Source organism: Neofelis nebulosa, chromosome 10 (assembly GCF_028018385.1).
Source record: "Neofelis nebulosa isolate mNeoNeb1 chromosome 10, mNeoNeb1.pri, whole genome shotgun sequence".
NCBI classification, from domain to species: domain Eukaryota; kingdom Metazoa; phylum Chordata; class Mammalia; order Carnivora; family Felidae; genus Neofelis; species Neofelis nebulosa.
The window spans coordinates 78613608-78635078 of NC_080791.1; the positions used below are offsets into that span (position 1 = coordinate 78613608).

Genomic DNA, 21471 nt, shown 5'->3' on the forward strand with positions numbered 1-21471 from the left:
CACAATATAGTTAGTTCAGTTCTCTGCACTATTCTGTGTCTTGCCAACTAAATTCACGTGTGTGAGTCCAAACTGCATAGGAGACTTGTGTATGTGAGAAAGAAGGGTGTACACATACTAAGATACTGAAAAATCGGTGATGGGGTGTCCTAGAAAGTGCTCAGTCTTTAGTCAGAGATCTGGTGTCTCATCACTGCCATTAGTTAAGTGTGAGATCTGTGCTGAGTAAAGCATTCTTCCAGCTTTACTTCCTTGATTGATAAAATGCAAGCAATAAATTCTAACTACATAGCTGCTATGAGAATTAGACGTGATGCAATTCATCAGAGTGCTTTGTAAGAGGTAAAAATTCTACATAAGGTTGACACTTGAACGCAGGTTTGAACAGCCAGGTCCACTTATACACAGATTTTTTTCGACAAATACAGTATAGTACTATAAATATATTTTTATCTTCCTTTAATTTTCTTTTTTTTAAGTTTATTTATTTATTTTTGAAAGAGGAAGAGTAAGGGAGGAGAGGCAGAGTGAAAGAGGAAGAGAGAGGATCCCAAGTAGGCTCCCCACTGTCAGTGCAGAGTCCAGTGTGGGACTCGAACTCAAAAACTGTGAGAGCATGACCTGAGCTAAAATCAAGTCTTAATTGACTGAACCACCTAGGTGCCCCATCTTCCTTATGATTTTTCTTAATAACATTTTATTTTCTCTAACTTATTTTATTGTAAGAATACAGTATATAATGTATATAACATATAAAATATATGTTAATCAACTGTTGATGTTATCAGTAAGGCTTCTGGTCAATAGTAGGCTATTAGCAGTTAAGTTTTGGGGGAGTCAAAAGTTATATGTGGATTTTTGACTGCATAGGGGTGTTGGTGCTCCTAAGCCCTGTGTTGTTCAAGGGTCACTGCACAGTTGTAACTTATTATAATTATTTTTATTCATATTACTTTTATTCTATATGTACTCTAAATCTCAGCTAGAATCAATAAATAACCGATAGTAGTCATAGGTATAAAAGTATATATTATATCACTGATCTCATACTAATTTTTCCTTCAGGAGGAAAGAAAGACCTCCCCCCCCCCAAAAAAAAGTAAAACACAAATAATCGAGGGAAGAAAATTAAAAATTAGTTTGAAGATTGGAGACCAGTTTTATGTAGCAGAAGATATTGAAAAACAGCAAGAAATAACATCACCCTATTTGTAAAAACTTGGTTTTCATTATTCAGATGTGTGTGTGATCACCACGCCCACTGAAGAGAAATAATGTTTTACAGACTTTTATGAATTAAAGGGAATATTCTAGAGAGTGAACTGGGCTAAGGGTTTGAAGAACCAAATTCTTGGCTTATTTTCTGGGTTAATTTGAATAATAATCTCATAGTGCCCAAATCTCTAATAACACAAATGAGAAAATCAGCCGTACTAAGTGATCTCAAAAAATTGTTCAGACTTCGAAATTCCAGACCGGACACCAAGTCGCTGCTTCTAAACTAATGCAGGCTTCGTATCAATGATACATTTATTATTCCATTTTATTAATAAGATGGCATCATACATTTCTGTAGCTCAAAGTGTACTTTGATCTCCATACTTTTGATTCATGAAAAACTCCCTGAGTTGTCTTCAATTTCTTTCATCAATGTTTTATAATTTTCAGATTATAGCTCTTTCACCTCCTTGGTTAAGTTTATTCTAGGTATTTTATTCTTTTTGGTGCAATTTTAAACAGGATTGGGTTTTTATTTTTTCCGTGTCACAATAAATTTTTTATGGAAACAGGCTGGTGTGGGGACAAGGGGACAAACAAGTGCCTTTAGGTCCAGTGGCTCAGGTGAAATAGTGAGGCATCTTCACATCGATGCCATACTCCGCTGACTGCAGGGGTCAAGTCCTCTGTGGTTAGCGTGCTGCTTGCAGTCCTTGCTGTTGCTTCCAGAACTGCTGGAAGCTGTGCCCTTCATTTTTCAGTGCTGTAGGGCATCACTGGAAATATCTGAGATGGATTTCTGGGCAGCTGCAGCTAGGGAGATGAGCCGAATTATGCCTGGGTCCAAGGTCTCAGAGCCAGCACCGTGCAGGTAGTAACTAGGCACCGCATCTGGGATCATAGGCGTGTAATCCTCTAGCTGCATCAAGAAATCGACCACAGGCTTCTGGACATCACTGCCTTCACCTCTCCATTGGTCTTGCTCCACAGCACGTAAACCCCAATAGACCCAGCCCCCTCGACCTCGGTGCCTTGCAGACAGTGGAGGCGCCCAGCACCACCCCAGTCAAGTGCCCACTGCCACAGCTCCAGCCCCAGGTACCCCCTCCCTGCCCCCCCGCCGCCGGCCCTGTGGGGCTGGCCTTGTTTTCCCCAGTGGTGCTCATGGGGCAAGACTAAGAGTACTGCTGAGGCCCAGGCGGCAGAGCTCAGCACAGACGTGTGATTGTTGTCTTAATTTCTCTTTCTGGTACTTTCTTGTTGAGAGTTTGTTGTTGTTGTTGTTGTTTTTGTTGTTGTTTTAAATCATGAATGAATCTGATATTTTGTCAAATGCTTTTTCTATATCTATTGAGATAGCTACATGGTTTTTATCTTTTCTCTTGTTAATGTGATGTATCACATTGATTTATTTGCAACCATTGGACCACTCTTACATCGCTGGAATAAATTTTACTTACCTGTTAGAATGGCTAGTATCAAAATGACAAGAAATAATAAATGTTGGCAAGGTTGTGGGGAAAGGGGAACACACTCATGGTTGGTGGGAATGTAAATTGGTGCAGTCACTACAGAAAACAGTATGGATGTTTTTCAAAAATTAGAAATAAAACTACCATATCATCCAGCAATTCTACTTCTGGGTATTTATCCAAAGAAAAATAAAATACTAACTTGAAAAGATATATGGACCCCCATGTTTATTGCAACATTACTTATAATAGCCAACGTATGAAGTAACCTAAGTGTCCACTGATGGATGAATGGTATATATAAACAATGGAATATTATTCAGCCATAAAAAAGGATGAAATCTTGCCATTTACTACAACATGGATGGACCTCAAGGGAATTATGCTAAGTGAAGTAAGTCAGACAAAAAAAGACAAATACCATATAGTCTCTCTTATATGTGGAAGCTAAAGATAAATTAATTAAACAAAAAAAGCAAGGTCAAAGTCACACAGAACAGGTTGATAGTTGCCAGTGTTGGAGCATAGGAGAAATGGGTGATCTGTTTTTGTTCGTTTGTATTTTGGAAATAAATTAAAAACCAAGCCAAACAATGTTAGTTGGCATACTGTAGGTATAACATCGGAATGAGAATCAGAAACTTGCTGAATTTTGGAATAAGGTAAAATAAAGGATCTTGCATACACTTAATAAATTACCAAGCTAAGGTTCAAATTCAGGTCTGTCTATAAAAGTCAAAACCTTTGTCATTATTCTAATCTCTTTTTCATCAAGAAGAAAATGTTGAAGCAAAGGGTCATGAGGATCAAAGTTAAGGCACTCTGTTTAATCTAAGCAAGTAGCCAAGTGTAATAATCAAGAGTAATCTACCATTTAGATTAAAGACAGTAAATCTAGAAAATGGATCCATAGTCCAGGAAACATGCAGCCAATGTTTTCGGGACAGATATTTGGGTACAAGAAATTATAAATGCGGATTATAGAACTTGATTCTGAAGACAGCTTCTATCCCATCCAAAGGAAGATATTTCAGTGAGCATTTTTTAGTGAATAAATTTAAGATTGCCAATAGATGGTATATTGATACATAGATACATAGATATATAAATATAGAAATAGGATATATGTAGCTTAAAAGATTAGAATTTAGATAGTGGGTGGTAAAAGTGAAGAACAGAAATGAAGACATAACCTAAGAAAATGAAGCTCCTACTTAATGAAAATTTTTTTTTTTTTCAACGTTTTTTATTTATTTTTGGGACAGAGAGAGACAGAGCATGAACGGGGGAGGGGCAGAGAGAGAGGGAGACACAGAATCGGAAACAGGCTCCAGGCTCCGAGCCATCAGCCCAGAGCCTGACGCGGGGCTCGAACTCACGGACCGCGAGATCGTGACCTGGCTGAAGTCGGATGCTTAACCGACTGCGCCACCCAGGCGCCCCCTTAATGAAAATTTAATGGGTCCTGGAAACAGATGGACTGGGTTCACATCCAGTCTATATTATTACCTATGTAATCATAGGCAAGTTTTATAACCTCTGGAGCCTCTTTGTACTTTTCTATAAAACAGAGACCATGAAATTTACCATGTGTGGTTGTTGTGAATATTAGAAAGAATATATTCAAAATGCCTAGCTGTGCCTCCATAAAGTAGTTACCCAATGAATGGCAATAGAACTTGTCTTTATTATTAATACTGTCAGCTTCACATAAAGTTGCATGTCCTTGAGAAGCGGGGCGGGGGTGGGGGTGGGGGTGGGGGCAGAATGATAGATTCTGATGGCTAAATAACACATTCCTATGCACCAGAGAACTGAAAAGATAAGGGAGAAGAAAATGGATGTATCAGAATAGGCAGGTTCCATTTCAAAGCACTCAAGGAATCAGCAGTTAAAAACTTAAAAAAAAAAAAAAAGGTCTTATCCATTTGTGTTGAAAAAGGAGACTAAGTTGGAAAGTGACATTTGTAACATTAAAGAACCTGCTCAGTTCAACTTTGCTATTTTTACTATTTAGAGTCTGGAACACAGAGAAAAAAAGGTCTTTGAAATTTAGTTCCATGTTTCCAATTAGTAAATGGCTTCTTAATTATTATGATTCTAATTTAGGAAGATGAAAATAATGGTTCATAGATATTTTTATCCTTTCTAATAATAAAGAATAACTGGTAAGTTTGTAGTTAAAATAAACCATAGACGGATAAATGAAAAGCTGAGAATGTAAATAATCTAAAGAAAATTACATTGTTTGCTAAAAAGATCATTTTGGCATAAAAATCTGAGTCTAAGCCATATATGATGGTAAGTATTTTGAAAGAGAAATAAAAAAGACAAAGCATAAGAATTATGTGATGTGTCAGCCAATGACTAATGGAGTCAAAGGTGAGATTTCTCTACTAATAAAGAGAAAAACAGGAGTTTTGCAGGTTAAAAAAATAAGGTAAACAACTTATATATCTATTTGTTCTAAGTGCACTTATAAAAGACAATAAAATAGGTAGACAGAATATAATAACAATGTTGACATTATGCTCTCAATTTAGTAGAAAATAGCCTATATATAGCCTCCCTAATATCATGACACATGTGACTTATGTATACGTGGCAGTCTTCCCTTAATGTTATGGCTATGTGTGTATAGACACCATTTCAGAATTCAACTCAGAAATCTCATTATGCTCTATTTAATTGGGTGTGTTTTTAAGTAAGTTGAAATCCATAATAGGAGACATAATACATTTCTACCTTGTAACAGATTTATCCCATCTTGAATAATAATTGCCTATTCCACAAGAGTAACCATTTGAGCACCTTAATATGGATGACTGGTAAAGAATAAAGAACACCAGGAAGTCAAATATCCTCAAATGAGAATATATATATATCATAAATGGTATAGAGTTGTGACAGCCTGTGAAGGATTAGTTAAAGATTTTGCTTAAACAGATGTGACCTGGAATTTATTGTAATTACTGTGGGTCTATGGTTAATTCCAGAGAAAGCAAATAGGAAATAAGAGTAAATGATTTTATTTTCTCAATTAGGCAAGGATCAAGCTGAGGGAGATCAATGAAATCGTGATCAGTAACACCTAGCTTATCATTACTGAAAAAATAAAAGTCACTTGGAAAAAGACTAGGAGAGCAGAAGGTAGGCAAAGAATCTTGCTGGAAATTTATGGACAAATTGCTTGAGCCAGATAAGTCATGAGTCATAGGCTTACTATTTCACTGTTTGTAGACACATCAAAACATAGAATGCCTTAGCCTACAGTTACACTAAACCTAATTTGAATAGTGGAGAATCTCCAGAGTTGAAACTTTTTAAATTATTTAATTGCGTATACTTTTTTACTAGGATTATTATTACTGAATAAATATGCTTTTGAAAAATGTGTTTAATTTTTCTTTCTGAATAACTATGCTTAAAGGAAAGCTATTTCTATAAACCACAATGCATACTGCCCCCAATCCACCACCTGATAATTAACCTGAATTTACTCATCCTAATTTGCAGAAATGTGGAAAAAAGTAACTTCCTTTTTATAAATCTGTAGATTAAGATAAAATTAATGATAACACAATCAACTAGTTATTCATTAACTCTAATTTTAATTTAATGAAGCAAATCTAATCTGAGTCTTTTTTTGCATTTTACCCTTTATCAATAATAATCTGAAACTATGGAATGCCATTAGAGAATGCATTAGTAAGTTGAGATCTGTGCCCTCTCTTCCAAATAGTCAACAAGATCCACAAAGTCTATGTTTTGCTTTTGATCTTAAAAAAATGAAATTCAAACTAAAGTTTCAATTTAATGAGGTGAATAAATTCAGAAAAAGCAAAAGTACAAAGAACATAGGATAAATTAGTTCAGACACTGAGATTAATGATTTTCTTTCATAGCTAAATTATAAAAACTATTTATGAAATTATAAATAAAGATGCTTTTCTTTTGGTTATACAGGAAAATAAAATATATTCATCTAATTTTGATATTTAAGTAAAGTTAAAATTTAGATTTTTCCAACTATAGTGTTTTGATCTTTTAATAAACTTAGATTTAAAATTCAAAGAAACGCATTCTCATTTTATAGCATTATCCTCCACTTTGTACTTAAATATCTATCATTTAATAGGTTATACTGGGTAAATATAATGCACTAATGAATAAATCAAGCTGTGTGGGATCAAATTAAGTTGTTTTAGAAAAGAAGCTGTTATGTGTTTGAATTCTGGTTTTTGACAATGTCGTTTTGACTTTGAAAAGTTACTTTAAAAGTCCCTGATCCTTATTTTTTTCATCTCTAAAATGAAGTTATTAGAAGTAAGTTTATTGTGAATACTAGATATGCTCTATTTGCAATATTTACCATTGAATATGGCTCATGGTGGGAACCAGTCTTTAAAGTGTTGGGGCACCTGGGTGGCTCAGTTGGTTGAGAGCCTGACTCTTGGTTTAAGCTCAGGTCATGATCTCACAGTTTCCTGAGTTTGAGCCCCCACATTAGGCTCTGCACAGACAGTGCTGCGCCTACTTGGCATCCTTTCTCTCTCCCTCTCTCTGCCCCTCCGCCACTCGCTCTGTCTCTCTCAAAATAAGTAAACAAAAAATTAAAAAATAAAAATAAAATGAATATTACTCCTCTTTCTCCCTCCCCTTTTGTTTCTTCTGATCCCCCCTTCATCTTCTTTTTTGTATCATTATTATCACCAATTGTTTTAGCATGAATTTCATTTAAACAAATGAAAACACCATCATTCCCATGTTTGAACTACATCATTTTATATCTGGGTAGACTAAAGGGCTAAATGTGATGAATGAGCTGTACTGATTCCAGATCAGAGCCTCTAGTGACCTTATTACTTTAGGGTAGAGTATAGAAAATGCTTTCAGAAAGAAAGATGATCAAATTGATATAGCCAAAATAATCTTGTTCAACTTGTCAATCAATTTCATAGCCACAAATGATATATAATAATGAAGACTCTATTCACCATGGATTCTTTATGGTCTCTAGTTCAAGCTCTTGCTATTATTGAAAGTTTTATTCCTTACATTCATTTTTAAAATTTGACTTCATATTTGGATATTATACAGTGATGTTCACAAATGAGAATAAAGTACATGAAGACTTAGGGTCTTTGGGGAAAACATTATCAATTTAAGTATATGGTCCATGGTGGTAGAGGTCAATCTGAACAGATAAGTCATTTGTTCCATCCAATGTTAATTTGGGCTGTATGCCTGAAGACAAGGTGTTGCCTAATGGAAATCATCAATTCTGATTTAATTCTGGATCTCATTCTAAATTATATTGTGAGCTTTCAGGTGGCATTTAACTTCTAGGACTAATGAACTTCCTCTGTGAAATCTTTAAGATACTTTTTTTTTTAATTCTAAGGTAGCTACAAGGATTTTAACCTGGGAAATAATGATTTTTGGAGAACTAATAACTGTAAAATGAAGAATTACAGTCTTTGCTTTTCAGGTTATAAAGGGGTCACTTCTGAAGCTGGGCCAATGAATTAGCAAGTATCTATATCTACTACTCTATTTGATCTCTATGACTATATCCCCTCCCTCCCCCCACATTATGCATCTGTGTGTTCAATTTGAGTTTCGTTACACAAATGCAACTTTAGTTATCAGAACATAAAATAATGTGGTAGACTAAGCCAATAATGAAAGGCCAAATTTTCTGCAGCATTGTCCCATTTTTTGATTACCTTGATTGCAGGGTTTTCAGCCGAAAAGTGGCAAGATCTAAGTTATATTGTGAACTGATCACTATTTTTATTGTGTCAGTGCAGAGAAACTAGTTAGGAGGCTACTATAATAATCTAGGCAAGAGATGGTTGTAACTTGGACTGATATTATACTTTTGGAAAGAATTACCAGCGGTAAGATTGTGGATAATTTTGAAGAGATAGCAAACCAAATATTTTCGGAGTATGAGAGGAAGAAATTCACCAAGGATGATTCTTCAAAGTTTTGTTTCTGTTTTCTGAGCAACTTCATAATAAAGAAAACTGTGGAGGGGAGTAGTTAATGGTGAGTGGAGGCAGAAATACTATTAGTCATGTCATTGGGTTCTCCAGATGCATACAGGTATAAAAAGCTTATTAGAGATGAACAGGTATATATATATATATATATATATATATATATATATATATATATTTTACATTTTTTAATGTTTATTTATTTTTGAGAAACAGAAAGAGCATGAGTGGGGGAGGGGCAGAGAAAGAGGGAGACACAGAATCTGAAGCAGTCTCCAGGCTCTAAGCTGTCAGCACAGAGCCCAGCACAGGGCTTAAACCCACGAACCATGTGATCATGACCTGAGCCGAACTCGAACGCTCAACCAACTGAGCCACCCAGGTGCCCCAGAGATGAAATTGTGTAAACGGAAGGTGGACCAATAAGGCTGATGAGAGAAAAAAGTTTAATTGCAATGCAGGGCTGTCAACACCATGAGTAATTTGATGGAGTCCTCTGCAATGAGCATTGCCTATCAGTGTGTACTACAGAAGCTGAAATGGCTGGGCTTATCTATCCTGACCCTCTGTCACTGGATGTGGCTTCCCCCAAACAAGGTAGCTGTCTGCAGGTGAGGCAGACTTTAAAGATCTGGAAATTGGAGGCTGTCTGCTGACCTCACAAACTGCAGCTGGGCAGCAAACCTGGCTTGGAAAGATCTGGCATTTTTTACTGACTTTTCCATATTCATTAAGAGAGCTGCTGCTCAAGGATGCAAATGGACCTTTCTTTCTGAGGAGAACCATACAAAATAGACATTAATTGGACAAATTACAGCTGGTCTCAGGGCTAAAAATGATGCTTACTGTCTCCCTCTTTCACTATCGATTTCTAATTTCCCAACAATCTGAGCTACTATCTCTGTGGCCTTAGTATCTTGCATGGCGAAGTTACCTAGACCCTGCTTTCAAAGGAGTCTGAGCCCGGATCCTCTGCTCTTCTCAGAAAATGGCTGTTGTTATATATTTATAGTTATAATTGGTCAAAAGTGTAGTAAGAAGCATCCAAATGGAACAACCAAGTTTAACATGCATTTTTTTCTGTGTCTCGTGTAACAGCAGTGCTACATTCTCATAATTGTCGGGGTCCATTACCATTGCCTGGGGAGTAATTCCTCTTCTTGTGTAGAGCTCCTGGAAACAAAAGGCACCCTATATGCTCAGGAATCATCTGATTTTATTTTATTTTATTTTATTTTATTTATTTATTTATTTATTTTAAGTTTATTTATTTTGAGAGAGAGAGAGAGAACACAAGCTGAGGAGGGGCAGAGAGAGAGGAGAGAGAGAATCCCAAGCATGGTCTGCATTGTCAATATAGTCAGAGGCAGGACTTGAACTCACAAACCATGACATCTTGACCTGAGCTGATATCAAGAGTTGGATGCTTAACTAACTGAGCCACCTGGACGCCCCTGAATTTTGTAATTATAGTTACATAAGATACTTTTATGTATCCTATGTGAAAGTAATTTCCTTCTAAAGATCAGGATTTCTGATCCTACAGGGTCCAGAGTTGTGGAGACAGAAAGCATCAAATCCCTCTTAGGTCATCAGGAATGATAATGAGACCATTCACCTTCCTCACTTGGTTTCTAAATGTGAGTGTATTTTTTCTACTGGGTAACATTTTTTTTGTATTGAATATATAGTCAGAGTCCTGAAGGATAGTATCTTATCCTTTCAGAGTATCACCCTAAAGGGGAAAATCAGCTGTGCTTTCAGCAGGCTGTCCCAACAATCTATCAGGTGATGAATGCAATATGAAAAATGGATCTCCCAATCATAATCCCAAACCACACCTTCTTTGCTGAAAGTGAGTGCCCTAGTCTCCTGCGATGTGATGTGGGATCCCATTCCAGTGCATCAAGTAGTGGGTAAGCCTTCAGAAATTGGAGGTCAAAGTCCAGGGGGTAGAAAAAACAAATCCATTACCCAGAATAAGTGTGTGTGTGTGTGTGTGTGTGTGTGTGTGTGTGTGGTGTTTTTTGGTTTTTTTGTTTTTTGTAATTCTGTTCTTTCCAAGGAAGGGCCCTAGAGAAATCAACTTTCTACTTGGTCTAGTCAAGAAATGATATCACATGGAGGCACCTGGGTGGCTCAGTCGGCTAAGTGTCTGACTTTGGCTCAGGTCATAATCTCATGGCTCATGGGTTCGAGCCCCACCTTGGGCTCTGTGCTGACAGCTCAGAACCTGGAGCCTGCTTCAGATTCTGTGTCTCCCTCTCTCTCTGCCCCTCCTCCGCTCACACTCTCTCTCTCAAAGTTAAAAATATTTAAAAAAAAGAAAAGGAAAAATAAAAAGATATGATATCATATGAAGACTTCACAAGGCTCTCTGTTGCTGGCATTTCAGACATTAGGCAATAATGATGATTAGATTAGTCTTGGGAAGTAGAGTCCCTGATATTGGGCTTATGTGTAGCCTCCATTCCTATAACTAGGTCTTTTTAGTTCATATGTGCACATCAAGGCAGAACGATGTTGGCTAAAGACAGACAATGACTGACATCAACTGGCTGAGATAATTTGTCTACTTAGTTGTCAGTGCTTTTTGTACTTCGATGCTCTCTAGTGGATATTAACATGTTACAGACAGATGTCCAAATGTAGACACTGATTAATTAAAGATTTATGCCGGAAACCATAGGATGGCTAATAAAAATAATTGAGTCCTTATGTTATAATGTACAATTATTGGAAGAACACTGAACTAAGAGTCACAAACACAAGGTCTCATCTTGAATATGACATTAGTAGGACCTAGACCTTGACCAATTGTAACTGCATTTGTGAAAATGGGAATATTACTTGCTCTGAATGCCTCAATGTGTTATTGTGGTAAATAGTAAATTCTGGTGAAATTTAAGTACTGTTTAATATGGAATAAGAATAGTTATAAGCAGAAGTCCAGCCAATGAGGTTTTTAGAACTCTTATTCATAAGAATATATAGAGAGATTCTTCCTTGTGGAAACTTGATTTCATTCCATCTCTCCTATAAGTCTACCTTTGTCTAACTGTTTCCTTAGAGTAATAGTCTTTAATAGTTGTGACTGCATAAATGCCTTTCAAGTTATAGCACAGGGTGGTTTTACTAAATTGTTTTACCTCAACACTGAGTGGTTTTACCTTGGTACTTAGAGGTCACTTGTTTTGTGTGTTTCTTTATCACCTATTCTCTGATACTAAAGTGAAGGGCACACATTTTAGTTTTTGGGGTTGTTGTTATATCAGTATTTCACTTCTATAGTGTAAATTCTCTGAATTAGATAGTGTAAATTATCAAGCTACCTCCTCCAGACCTGCAAAAATATGGTTAAACAGTATGAAATTTTATTTCTTCTTTATGTAACCACCCAGAAGTGACTGGTTGAGGGCCAAGGGAGAAGTTCTGCCATATTTTTCATCCAATGACACCTAAACTTCCTCTGGTCATCACCATTTTCTAGTCACTATAAAGGAACAGAAAGTACAGAACAATGGTTTGGGCTTTAAAGAGTGATTTATAACCCACTGAATCTAATAAAAGTGTAATTTTGGCTTATCACATCTGATCTCGGTAATTGGAACTAAGAGCCCCTTAGAGAGAGCTGGCCAGTTATCATCAGCCAAGGTGGAAAAAGTATGTCTGTCACAAAGTAATCTTGAGCCTAGATCAAGGTGAATCTAATATAATAAATTATAAACAGGTTGGTAATGAAATAGAAAGCAGCAGCATGAGCTGATAGCTGAGTCATATAATTAGAAATTCTTGAAATAAAAATCTATTAATTCTTATTATTGAGGTCTTGAGAACCTGCAAAATTTCTACAACCAGCTAACAGACTTAAACCATGCCTTAAGTTCTGTTCTTCCATTTTTATGAAAATACATTAAAACTTATCTAACATCTGCTTACTCCTTTTCTTCCCTCTACTGGGATCAAGAAAGTTCTTACGCCATATCATGTGCTGAACCTTTGCAAAAAACTCAAGTCAACTAATTTTTGAAGCCAAAATGACATTTAATTCAAGATGAAAACTATCATATCCATTGTGTTGGCCAAACTAACTTTCAAGGAGAACTTAAAACTATGGAGATTCTGTCAGTGCACTGACCCAAATTACTTTTTGCCACTCATTGCCTCATCATTGCAATTTAATTGATTCAACAAGGTCATAACTGGGCATATAGGCAAAGCTATAGAGTTTCTTCCCAATATACAAGTTGATGTCAACTTCCAACCAACATGTTTTTATTACCAGAATTGTTTGTTATGCTATGATTATTTTTCAATATGTCATAAATTACTTATAGCTATGCTCATATTGACAAAGTTCTTATCTACTGACACCAATTATTTCCCCTTTAATCTTGTCAGATGGCTGCTGTTCAGTATAAGGTGTCCTTAATTAACAACTAACTGTAATTAAGAGTATAATGAAAATATATTACATTGTCAAGACTCTGTTCATCTTGATGTTATACAAGGACAATAGGACTGTTTCTATGAGAATGCAATGCTCAAATATTTAGCCCTCAAAATTTTCTCAGTGCATTTCAAGGATTAGCATTTTGAAACCATTGTTTTAAAATTGCAATAAGTACTAACTCCACTAAAAATAATATATACGACAACAGCTGTTTATGAAATAGTTCTCAGAAGTAGCTGTTTATTTTTTGTGTGGAAGAAAAATGGAAAAATTAGGAAATAATTTATTCTTAGTAAGAATCAAAGCTTGAAGCTATCTCTTATTTATTTAGGCCAATTATCCAATTATATTCTTGATATTAGGTCAAATTAAGCCATAAAAATTAATAGTAGTGCAATTCATCAAAAACACATTAATATTTTTACTTAGACTACATCTTTGAGTATATTCATTCTGTCTTGGCAGTGTATTGAAGTTTTCTATTGACACAGGATTTGAAGTATTTGCTTCTTTGTTATCTGCTTTGAAGAAAGAAATGAAATGTAAAAATCTAAATAAGAAACGTTTTCAAAGAGTATTGAAAGAAAATTAGATCAGAACTTTTTCTTTTGATTTTTTAAAACTTGGCCTTCCTTGGGGCACCTGGGTGGCTCAGTCAGTTAAGCATCTGACTTCGGCTCAGGTCATGATCTCACAGTCTGTGGGTTCAAGCCCCCGGTCAGTCTTTGTGCTGACAGCTGAGAGCCTGGAGCCTGCTTTGGATTCTGTGTCTCCCCCTTTCTCTCTGCCCCCCCCCCCCAACCTGCTCACTCTGTCTCTGTTTGTCTCTCTCTCAAAAATAAATAAACATTAAAAAAAAACACCACTTAAAATTGGCCTTCCTCTATATTATGTAATTTCTCATCTACTATCCTCTTACATTTTATCATTTTACTATATACTTACTAAGTACCTGGGGGCTTATGATATATTTTGCACACAAATATGCACTAATTTTTTTGTGAATAAACGATATGGTGATCTGACACATGTTTCAGAGACACTCTGTGAAGTAACAAAGGAAGACACGTAATTGATCAGAAATAAAATTAAGGGTCTCTGACTAATGATGAAATCACAACCATTAAGACAATTAAATATTACAAAGTCAGTGTAATTTTATTTTTTCTCTACAGTGTCAATACCCTACATCCAGTTACTACCAGAAACATAACATTTGGCTGAACTATTTGCGTTTATTACTCATCTCAACAGAGGAAAGAAAAAAAAAAAAGACCAGGGCTATATTGTGATTTATTATAAAACAGATATATTTGGTCTTCATATCCCATTCCTGCACAGAGTTCCTAAAACCTTTGGAATTTCTTAAGTGAAAAGAATGATAAAGGTGTCTTGATATTTGTAACAAACCCCTTTCAACCACATCTGAGTTTAATGTTAATGAGGTGACTTTTGGATCTATCTAAGGATGGGGTTGGTTTACCATGGGAACCAATCTGTGTTTGGAAGGTTGGTAGTTTCAGTGCCATCCTTCTGACCTCCTGGGAGAGAAGATGGGTTAGAGGTTGAATGGATCAACAACAGCCAATGATTTAATCAGTCATGGCTATGTAATGAAGCCTTCATAAAACCCCAGAAAGATGGGGTTTTGGAAAGCTTGCAGGTTGGTAAACACACGGAGATTTGAGGATACTAGTGTATTAGGAGAGGTCGTGGAATCTCTGCCCTTTTCACATACCTTACCGTATGCATCTTTCATCTGGCTGTTTCGAAGTAACTCATACGATCAACCTGTAATCTGGTAAGTAAAATGTTTCCCTGCATTCTGTGAGATGCTCTAGCAAATTACTCAAATGTAAGGTGGGAGCCATTGGATAGTCCAATCTATAGTTAGTTGTTCAGAAGCACAGGTGACAATGTGGACGCACAAATTGGATTCTGAAGCGTGGGGTTGGGGGGTGCAGTCTTGTAGGGCTGAGCCTTTAGCCTGTGAAATCTAATGCTATGTGCCAGGTAGGTTGTGTCAGAGAGTGAAATTGCAGGACATCCAGCTGCTGTTGGAGAACTGCTTGCTGGTGTGAGGAAAGAACCAACACGTTGTAAATTGGAATCAGAAACATTAGACAGCCTGATGGGAATGAGAAGAAGGACTTAGTACCTCTGATTTTCTTTCTCAAACTTTCTTTCTTTTTTGCACAGTACATCAGTTTGAATCCCAAATTTTTTGCAAGAATTACTGAAAAATGACAGGATAGTTTTTTATCCTGGAGTTGCTAAATTTTGAGAATGTGTTTCAGGAATGCTTAGCAGGTATTTAACTTTTCTATGGAGAGATAGCCTACCTGTTACAGAACCTGACAAAGAGGAAAGACAAGGAAACCCTGCATGAATCCAGAAGGTATCTCTTGACCTCCTGCATCTAAATATCCTTGAATGTTTTCAAGCTTGAGGTCCATATAATGAAAGCCAGGAAATTCCCTTTATTCCTAAAGTTGGATTGACTTGGGGTAATTTGCTGCAACTGAAAGATCCCTGTCAAGTTAAAGAGGCTGAAACCAGTGATTAAAGAGGCAAGAGAATGGCAGGGTTTTCCTTTAATAATGCAAATCAAACCTGCACTAAGGGCTCCTTTAGGGGAAGATTTATTTTCTATTCAGATCCTGTAGCACAAAATATAGTACGTCCCAGATATCTTATCCACTGCTGTTCTATTATGTTTTTCTTCAAAGTACTTCTATTCTGATGTCTTGCCATCTGATCCCCACCTCTCATTTGGGTGGGGTAGACCCTACCTCTAATAGATCCCCTGCAGTTTTCCTTTATATCGATAATTTCTCTTTTTTTCTGCCATATTTTTCATAGATGTATTTATTGCTCAAAAACTTCCGGAAGCAGTTAAATGGCTTGAGTTAGTTGCTGACAAGTCAATCCTGTCCTCTCAATTTATTCAGGAGCATTTCTAAAGGCACTGCTCATTTTCAAGTGTTCATAAATTCCAGGCTGCTCATAGGCCATATTGCATAGTTTTGACTAAGCCTATTTATCACCTGATGTGAATGTTCACTTGCTCCCAAACAGATCTTTAGATTGCATGGTTACAAAGAAAAACTAGAGCTAGTCATTAGTTACAGAGGTAAAAACAGATTTTATTCAGGACTATTGCAATAGGGGAAAAGAGACCTCGTATAGAATTGGGTTCAATCCAAATATAACATGGGCAAGTCAGAATTTATGGCTAAGAAGCAGGGTGGGGTCAGTGGATGGAAAACTTCTAAGAGGAAACATTAAGGTTAAGGAGGACATTGGCTAAAGCAATATAACAGGATTCTTACTGAGGACAGGACAGGGTAATCAGGTGTCACCTGGGGGATGGGGAGGATGACTAACCCAATCAGATATTGAGGGTGATCAGATATTGAGCGTGGGAGGTTCTGGTTAAACTGAATTAGTAGGTTTTTTGCTAAAGCTGGATTTTACAAGGAAGTGCACAGATGTGCCTAAGAGAAGGATCCTAAAATTTGGATGAAAAACAAATCTTTGTCAAAAGAATTAAATGTTCTTGGAACTCTAGACTGCAGAGGAGAGGGGAAATCAGAAATCTTAGAAATGCAAATCAGCTCCTTGAAATGGCATACTCTGTGCATCCCACCATCTTCTCCCCTGCCCAGTCTATAAAATGCCTGATATTGTTTCTTAACTTTGTAGGTATTTGATCAACATGGTTAATTTTATACATCCAAGCAGCACCTACATGATTTGGAGACTTGATATTCCATGCTTATTTTCTATAAACAGATAAATAGTTTCCTCTTGGACAACATTAGTAATTGTCCTAACGTTCATACAGAATTTTCCAGTTTTCAAGGCATGTTACCATACATTGTCCCATTATTTTTTTTCTTCACGTAAACCTCAACTATACACAGACACAGGGGTGCAGTGAGGGTAATGACTTGTGTGAAGCCTTGGGAAAGTGAGTAGTAGAAAGAAGCAATGCCTGGAAACTGGTATGTCAGGTCAAGTGCTCTTTGCACTTTGCTCTGCTGCTTCTGGATTTTTCAATAGGATGCTGTTTGCTTTTGCATTAAAATAAATGCTTCATCACTTATTTAGGAGTAATACTTAAAAAGATTTTGGCTTTCAAACTTGGCGGGGTAAGAGATTCTTTTTAAAAAATTCTTTTAGGCTCCACATAAGAGTGAAATCATATGGTATCTGTCTTTCTCTGTATGGCTTATTTCACTTAGCATCACACTTTCCAGTTCCATCCACGTTGCTACAAAAGGCCATATTTCATTTTTTCTCATTGCCACGTAGTATTCCATTGTGTATATAAACCACAATTTCTTTATCCATTCATCATGGGTATTGAGGAGGGCACCTTTTGGGATGAGCACTGGGTGTTGTATGGAAACCAATTTGACAATAAATTTCATATATTAAAAAAAAAGATTAAAAAATTCTTTTAAGTTGTATTTTAGAGAGTGAAGGAGTGTGTCTGAGCAGGGCAAAAGGGGTAGAGGGAAAGAGAGAGAGAGAGAGAGAGAGAGAGAGAGAGAGAGAGAATCCTCACCAGGCTCCATGCCCAGTAGCGGAGCCCAACTTGGGGCTTGAGTCCACGACCCTGGGATCATGACCTGAGCCAAACAGGCTCCCCAAAAGATTTTGTAATGAATCCTTCTTCTGCACACATTTCTCTTCTTTTCAAATGTAAATCAATTTTAGGGAATCCAAATTTCCAGCTTCTTCGATCATTTCTTTATTTTATGCTAATTATTATATAATGCTAAAAAGGCAATTCATCTCCGAAAAGTACAGATATTTATTATGTTTGAATCTAAACATAGAGACTGCGTTCAATGGGATTTTCAGCCACTCACCTATCTTGGCTGACACACTGAAGATTGTTTTTCCCCTTTGGAAATAACAGTTTATGTATCAGTTCCTCTGCAATCTTTGCTTTATGATTCTTAATTCTTTTCATAATATTTTTGTTTTTGTTGCTCAAGAAGAAAGTTGACTCGGTGCTGATAAAGATGGTGTAAAATAGGCAGTCTCAGTGTTTAAGTAGAAACATAGCTTGCAGGAAATTTTCTATTGCTGCTATTGCTGCAATCCCTCCTCTCCTTCTGTGAGCCTCTTCCTTGCATAAAATGTTGCACACATACAGATTTGAGCTGCAGGTGAGGGGACAAATGATCAATCTCAGTAATCCTGAAGGATAGTAGAATATGCTACCCAAAACAGGCCACTTTGGCTTATTATTTTGAGCCATAGGCATTTGAAAAACAGCAAATTCAGGGAAAAGCTTTCTGGACTTCCCATGGCTGCCTAAATAAAGGTCCCACAAAAGGAACTCAGTTGTTATAGAGCCTCTCCACTACAGTTTCATCACTAGGGAAGATTGAGTCTTATCACAGGGAAGGAAGCTAGAAGTGTCGACCCCCCATCCAGACACTTTGTCACAGACTCTTATACCTCCCATCTATTCTTCTAAGGGTCTATTTATCTTTTCTAAAAATCATTTGCTCTCCCCAGGAAGCCTACATTTCCTCCCTCTTTTCCTATTAAGATGATATTTAATCCAGAATTGTAAGCCACTTTGGAGAGTTGCTCATTTTTTACTGTGTCCTGTGTGCATAGGAATTCAGAAAAGTATAGGGAAAATTCTTTTTTTTTCTCCTCTACAATACAGATCAGCTCTCTGAAAGTACGTACTTTGAGGATCCTACCCACCCCTGCCAACTTCAATTACTTTAATGCCTTTTCTAAAGAGCTTTTATTATAAGAAAATGTTATAACACTTAAAACCTGTCAGAATGGCTAAAATCAACAACGCAAGAAACACCAGGTGTTGGTGAGGATGTGGAGAAAAAGGAACCCTTATGCACTGTTTGGGAATGCAAACTGGTGCAGCTACTGTGGAAAACATTATGGAGGTTTCTCAGAAAGTTAAAAATAGACTACCTTACCATTCAGCAATTGCAGTACTGGGTATTTAACCCAAAGAACACAGAAACACTAATTCATAGAGATTCATGCCTTCCTATGTTTACTTCAGCCTTATTTACAATAGCTAAGATATGGAAGCAACCCAAGTGTCCATCACTTGATGAATGGATAAAGAAGATACATATATCACATCTTCACACATATATATGTGTGTGTGTGTATACATATACATACAATGGAATATTATTCAGCCATAATAAATGAATGAAATATTGCCATTTGAAGAGACGTGGATGGAGCTAGAGCATATAATGTTAAGTGAAATAAGCCAGACAAAGACAAATACCATATGATTTCACTCATATGTGGAAACAAAACAATTGCTCATGGGGGAAAAGTGAGAGACAGAGATAGTCATAGCAAGAAATAGATTCTTAACTATAAAGAACAGTCTGATGGTTATCAGAGAGGAGGTGGATGAGGGGATGGGTTAAATAGGTGATGCGGATTAAGGAGTGAGCTTGTGATGAGCACCAGGTGATGTATGGAATTGTTGAATCATTATTTTGTACACTGGAAACTAATATAACACTCTATGTTAACTAACTGGAATTAAAATAAAAGCTTAAAGTAAAAATAAATAAATAAATAAAATACCTCAGAGAGCTCCAAAAACATTAAAAAATCAGAATATAAAATTGGATGTAAGTTATGATCGTAACTTTCCAAATACATATACAGCAGAAAACTGTAATAATTATAGCTCTCTGTTAATGATAATAATTTTATGTCAGTGTTATGAATATTAGATTTTTTTTGTTTTCTTTTTCTTTTTTTATGATTCTGTCAAATTAGTTATTCAGTAATTAATGATTCTGAGGTATTAAGTCTGGGTGGCCCACAGCTTAACATGGTAGAGCCCTTAATATAGACAGTTCATTTTTCAGACCGTTATTTTTTCTTTTGGCAAGTAAATAGCTTTGATCGAGTCACTTAGTTGTATGTGTACTATAGCTACTATATATTAACATACTTAAACTATACTTAATTTATATATTAATGTATCTATTTATTAAGGTCTCAACAAATTAGATTACACTAATGACTAAGAGATGTCCCCACCCTTTAAAGTGTTTGAAGTTTAGTGAGAAAGATAGAGAAGAAAGCAGACGATTGAAATATAGAACATTAAATGATACAAAAGGCCGAATCTGAAATGTGATAGGAACAGAAAAAAAAGGGGGGGGGCAGTGCTTTCAACTTACAAATGTCAGAGAAGGATTTGGGTAGAAAATTACTAAGAAGTCAAGGTGCATATCAGTTGTTTGAGATTGGAGAGTGAGGGGTGCTTCAGGCATAGAGAACAGAATAGGTTGGTGAGATTCTGGCATGTTTAGGTGACTAGAAGTGAGTGAGCATATCTGGAGCTAGGATTTCAGGGTGACATGACAGAAGATGAAAACAGGCAACAAAGATGCTTAGACGTCATTTTGATAGCAGTGGTGGACTCTGTTTTGAGATGTACATCACCAATTAGAGGTTGAAATGTCAATGTCCTGCAAAGTTTGAACATATTTAAGGAATATTATGTTCAAGCTGAAGTTCTCCTATTTCAGGGCAGAGGCCAAACAGAATGTTAATACCCATTTCAGTGTGACGATGGAATAAAATCTTAAATCATCACAAGTTCCCATGTTACACCTTCATGGCTTAAAAAATGAGGATGAACTTTAGATTTGGGCACTGTTTTGTTCAGTTGTACTACTTTGTTCAAATATCAGCATCTCCCATGAATTGTGTACAGGGGACAAAGTTATTTAATCTTCCAGAGCCTCAGTTTCCTTGTTTTCTAGATGGGAATTAATTCCATCCAGAGGGGAGTTAACAGATTACAGGTGACATCTTATACAAAGTTAAACTGAAAGGGTGCCTAAGAAGAAGAAGACATTCAAAAAGTACTCTTCCTATTCTTACCTCTGAGATTTCTAAGAACACACATGAAAATGACTCCAACAGGTCAAAAGCAAAACATTCTTTTAGATGTAGCCAACTCCACTTGGCAGTTGCTGGGTACTATTTTCTAAACAAGGAGTCTGTCCTCTAGCTCTTAAAAATATGCAAATGATCCCCTTGAAATTCCCTACACTGCATATGAACTCAGCAATGCAACACCTTACTTGGCACACATTTTCTCATGATATGTCTTGTAAACTGCAATATTTTAACTTCTACTTCACCAATTGTTACACTATTACTTTGTATAATATCCTATTAAGTGTCCCTTCTAAAGAGATTATAATCACCAGGCCCTGAATGTTCAACACTGCTGAGCAATTCATCACCCCTACTCCACTTTTCTTCCCACGTCAAC

General features: G+C 36.4%; 1 pseudogene; it reads right to left on the bottom strand.

Annotated features, from left to right (window-relative positions):
- Positions 1 to 1838: 1838 nt before the first annotated feature.
- LOC131486631 (transcription initiation factor TFIID subunit 10-like) overlaps positions 1839 to 21471 on the bottom strand; it is a 33194-nt pseudogene continuing 13561 nt past the window's right edge.